Source organism: Arachis ipaensis, chromosome B04 (genome assembly GCF_000816755.2).
Source record: "Arachis ipaensis cultivar K30076 chromosome B04, Araip1.1, whole genome shotgun sequence".
NCBI lineage: Eukaryota > Viridiplantae > Streptophyta > Magnoliopsida > Fabales > Fabaceae > Arachis > Arachis ipaensis.
In genome coordinates, this window is record NC_029788.2 from 114,799,715 (window position 1) to 114,805,380 (window position 5,666).

Sequence of the window (5,666 nt, forward strand, 5' to 3'; positions counted from 1 at the left end):
ATTAAATACAATAAATATATATTAACTTCTCTCATAATAACAATAATAATTATAAAAATTTTAGTTTCAAATATTGAAATTCTACAAGTTAAACATATTAATACTCTTACTACTACATTATTTAGTCTATTTCTACATATTACATAAGATTCTACTATCTTTATTTCTTAATCTCTCATGCCCATTAGCAAAAATTTCTTCAAGTAAGTTTAAATTTGCCACATTTTCTTATTAAATACGTTCAAATATATAATGATTATAAAATTAATTCATAATTTTATATTTACATTTTTGGTATTTTTCATTCTCATTCATTTTTTTATGACACATCTCTTTACTAGGTATATTCAAATATATCATAATTATAAAACTAACTTATATTTTTGGTGTTTCTCATTCTCATTCTCATTCATTTATTTTTTTTAATTATTTGCAACCCAAAGAACACTATATGAAAAGACAAAATATGACAATTAAAACAAGTATAAAAACAAAAGCAACAAAGGAAGATGTAATTTTGTACAACTCTAATATAGAAGGTCCTCTCTCTCCATAAGGTGTCTTTAGATTGTGTTGAATGTAATTAAACTATTATAGCTAATGTAGAGCAAAAAATGACACATTAAAAATGAAATAGCACAGAATTATGGTTATATAAATTTTTGCAACATTTTTATATATATAAATCGTATTCGCCTATCCTTTACAGCAACATAGAAAAGTTTATGCAACTATTGGTTAGTGCTGACTTGATCTTATAGTTAGTGTTAAACACTTAAACACATATACTAACACTTTTTTTTTTTAAATTGAATTTTTTTGATAAAAAAGTTAATTTTTTTCTTAGATAATTGAAGAGCAATATATAATTATTTGAATACTTTCCCAACCTGTTGTGATGCAGACAGGCAATCATTTTTGAACACTAGCAAGTGGGTTGAGGAGGTTCGCCAAGAACGCGGCACTGATGTTATTATTGTCTTGGTTGGAAACAAAACTGATCTTGTTGATAAGAGGTGAGCAATGAGTTGTTAAATTTGGTGTTTTGATTTTTATTTTAAAAAAAAAAAACTATGTGATTTTTCCGTAAGAAATCTTATAAGGCAATTTTGATACTTAACCAGGAGGCAAGTTTCTATAGAGGAAGGAGAGAGTTAGAAGTGATGTTTATAGAAAGCAGTGCAAAAGCAGGCTTCAAGATGAAGATGAAAATTAGTTATCCCCATATTTCCTGGCATTATTCTTTCTTGCTCTTACATAGAATACAGAATATTTACTTGATGACTACTTTAATGGAAAAATGTTGGTAGATTTTATCTTGAAAAGATTTGACCAAACTGATCACATAAGAATCTGTTAGAGAAAGATACAAAAAATAAGAATTTGTTTGGAAAACATAAATCTTTCGTCTAATTGTTCTTTTAATTAGGATTGGCACCTTTTCTTCATTTAATTGTTCTTTTTCTGTAACTATTGATTACTCCTCTTTATTTTGATTTGATTTAATTGAATGGTTGATTCTGTAAAAAAGAATGGTCCTGTTGTCAATGGTGATATTATATCGTTTGCTGCTCCTCCTCAGCACGGTATCAATGCTTTCCAGTTATCAATTTTTCTTTAATAAATGGGATTTCAGGTTTTTTGGTTCCCTCAAAAAATATTTCGTATCTTTTTATACAGATTTTACATTTTCTTTTGTATTTCGAGAGGTGCTTTTGTCCTCCCCCATGCCAGATAATGCAGCTGCTAATCGAAAATGTTACTTGATCAATTAAAAGAATTACAACAAGGAACTAGGCGATGTTCAACAGAAACATGCCATCGAAGACCTCAATGAAAGGCTGAGTGCTTCTATGCAGTCATATGCTGAAGCAAATGCTATAATAAGTAGGTATGATCTATATAATAATTCTGAGCTATTTAATTCTTGATTGTTGAGTTCTTCACTTCTTTAGTGTTTAATGTTGATGCAAGTGTCATAGGAGTGAAGTTGTTCAAAATTTGGTTTAGAAACAATTATCCACAATTTGCTTTGAATCAGGGAAACTTTTACAAGAATTGAATTTTTGTTATTTTCTCACTATAACAAGGGTGAGAGTGACAAACAGACCTACCTCCATCACAAGAAGAACTGGGCCAAAAATTTCTTCCTGCACAGACCATGGTACATACAGTCAAGTTGAATACTCGGATATACATTAAAACTTCAGGTCTTTGTGAAATTCATTTCAGTAGAAGCTTTAGAGATTTTCCATTATACTATCCATTTGGCGGTGCTTTATTGCTAATGAGAGTATAGTCAAATCAGGGGAAAACAAGCTACAAAAATAAATAAGCAACGGAAATCTGGATATCAAAGTTAAGCCAGGAGTTCTGTTGGTGTGCTACTTTAGTGCTTATGTACATGTGTCTATATTCTTGTGTGTAACTCAAATCCTTGTTTTATTTGAGTTTGTGGTGCTTTTAAAATTTCTGTCTTACTTTTTCTTATCTTGAATATATAGAGGGTTGTGCCTCTGAAAGCAAGAGATTGAAAGGCTTAGGCATTGGTGCCCCCGAAGGTCCCATTTCTCTTGATGATTTTCGAAGCCTTCAAAGATCAAACACAGTACGTTAATTTAAAAGGATGCAATATCCTAAGCACTGTAAACTCCTCCTTTCTTACCCTTCTTTTTCCTCATGTTAATTGTATCCTATCTTATTCTTGGCAGGAGCTGAGGAAGCAGTTGGAGAATCAGGTGGTATTAATTGATACTTTGCGTAATGACAACCGTGTTGCTGCTGATCGTCATGAAAGTGTATGTAGCTGATGTATTTTCAATTTATGTTCTCTCCTAAAACTCTGCATGCAGATTTTAAAATAAAATGTTCAATCTCAAGTTGTTCTTTGTTATATCAATATATGGTCTACAATGTCTTACCTAATCCACAATCCATTTTATAGGAATTACAATCAGCCAAGAAGTCTGTTGCAAAATGTTACCTTGATCAATTAAAAGAATTACAACAAAGTGTAGATCTAAAATACAAGGAACTAGGTGATGTTAATAGAGTAACTGCTGAACAGAAACATGCCATCGAAGACCTCAATGAAAGGCTGAGTGCTTCTATGCAGTCATGTGCTGAAGCAAATGCTATAATAAGCAGGTATGATCTATATAATTCTGAGCTATTTAATTCTTGATTGTTGAGTTCTTCACTACTTTAGTCCTCAATGGTTGATGCAAGTGTCATAGGAGTGAAGTTGTTCATTTTTATGTAGTTTGAGCTTGAACTGATCCTTGATTGACTGATTTTTATATTGCAATGAGAATTGGCAATGTGGAATGATTTAGTGCTTATGTACATGTGTCTATATTCTTGTGTGTAACATCCTGGGGATGAATTTTAGTATTGACTGTTGGAGGAGGATGGACCTTTTGGTACCATGCTTAGTTTAAACCTTTTGCCCCCACCCTGGTTACGCTAGCTGTATGTTTGATAATTGAGTCCCTCTCACTTGCTCCTCCAGTCAGAAAGTAAATATAACTGAACTCAAGGAACAATTAGATGACGAGCGGACTCAGCGAAAATATTGAGGCTCAAGAGGAATTAAGACAACACACTGATGCTGCCTTAAGAAGAAAAAGAGAACTACATGAAACAATAATAAGCTTCAGGTTTGAAGGTTTTGTCGCTAAAGTAGTAAGAAACTGTACTCCCTTTACTTTTGAAGCTTATAAGCTGTCATTCTTTCTGTATGTTGTAGGAGTCAGAGAGAAAGGTGTTTGCTAGTTGAAACCTTGAGGTCCAAACTGGTATGGTTCTGCTTATGTTTAGCCTACAATGGGCGACAACTTGTATATTTCATAAATAGCTTTGTGCCTTCCTTCCATTTTGTTGCAGGAGGATACTAGGCAAAAGATGGTTGTGTGTGATAATAAGGTTCGCCAGTTGGAAACTGAATTGCATGAGAAGAAACTGACCACTGCAAATCAAACAAAGGTAATCATATGGTTTTGTGTGTGTATTATGTCCCCTTTTCATATTTTGGATTTGTTTACTATTTCGCTGAACGAAAATGTAAATTCATGGAGCAGAAAATAGAAGAACTTGAAGAGGAAACAAGAAGATTAAGCAAAGATCTTGAGAGTGAAAAGGTAGATATCGGAATTTCATGTTCCAAGAATGTTTTTGTATAAAGGTGTTTGTCTAAATGATGTCTGCTTTCCACCGATTGCTGTTACTGTTAATGACTTATTTCTATGTGACTTCAGAGTATGACAGTATCTTATTTATATGTTGCTAGACTGATAAATTCTAATTAATAAGTTGCTTTAGCTTTCTAATTCAATATCCCCCTTATTCTATTCTATCTGTTATTTATTTTTTTTAGCTCTTACTTCTTTTCTTTTGGTGGTAAAGTTTCTTTATGTGAAACTGAAATTATTTGTTGCTGTTGTTAGCAGCAGCTTGAGAAGAAGCATGGGCTAAAGTTTCTATTCTTGAGCTTGAGATAAATGCCGCAATGCGGGATCTAGATTTTGAGAGGAGGAGGTTAAGAGGTGCCAGAGAAAGACTTATGCTTCGGTAAGGAACAAGTTTCTGTTTAATATGATCACTGGACAACTGTAGTTTGAAAATTATGTAAGGATGAATCTGTAGGAACGAGAATTCTATGACTTCTTAATTAGAATTATCACCAGTGTGTATATTATGGTTATGTGAACATTACTATCATAGATTCTGAATGGATTTTGGCTATCCTGAAAATTTGAAGAATAAAGGATGTATAAACATCTTCAAGAATATGAAAGCAATTAGCAGAGCAATTGAGCCTAAATAAAAGTAGGACCACGGCTGAATAGTTTTTGTTTTATTTATTAGAATGGACTACTCAACAATGTCATTGCAGTAAAAATTGTGGATCCTGGTATTCATCTGTTGGATATGTCATTCATGCTAAAGTTAATCAGCTTTGTTTAGTAGTCCCTGTTGGTTAACATGCTGCAGCGTTGCACTGTTTGTATTAAATGCTGATCGGCACTTTAACTTTATGAGGCAACATCTACACCCGCATTATGCTTTGATTTTGCCACTGAAGCTCATTGATGTCATGCAGGGAAACACAACTAAGGGCATTTTATTCCACTACTGAGGAGATACAAGTACTCTTTGCTAAGCAACAGGAGCAATTAAAGGCTATGCAGAAAACCCTTGAAGACGAAGAGAATTACGAGAATACTTCTGTAGATATGGATGGAGTTATCAGTGGAACCCCTGGAAGAGAGAGAAGTTGCAGGATACCATAGCAAAAATACTGCAAAGGCAGGCTCAACTGCATCTACACAGAAGCGCAACAGAGATCAAGTAAAAACCTCAAGCAATGAAGCTAGTGTCACTGACAAGCATGACTTACTTGTTTGAAAGCCAAAAATGAAAATATTCAAGAAGAGAAAGAGGAGTGGAACATAATTTAAGCCTTTAAGGGAAGCGAACTACCTATTAATTATGTTCTGCTTGATTTAAATTTAATCATATCATATTATATCAAATTTATTAAGATGAAATTTGATTTAAATTAATTAGAAAAAGTCGTAATGATATTTTTACTTGAATTTTAAATTTTATAATTTTATCTTGAAAAGATTTGACAAAACTGATTATGTAGGAGTCGGTTAGAGAAA

General features: G+C 32.7%; 1 long non-coding RNA gene across 1 annotated transcript; it reads left to right on the top strand.

Moving 5' to 3' along the window:
- On the top strand, nt 1,350–5,352 carry LOC107639786. The gene is made up of 10 exons (XR_001620311.2): nt 1,350–1,891; nt 2,505–2,608; nt 2,712–2,798; nt 2,945–3,147; nt 3,512–3,659; nt 3,749–3,797; nt 3,886–3,984; nt 4,080–4,139; nt 4,449–4,569; nt 5,102–5,352. It is a non-coding gene; the product is annotated as an uncharacterized LOC107639786 (long non-coding RNA).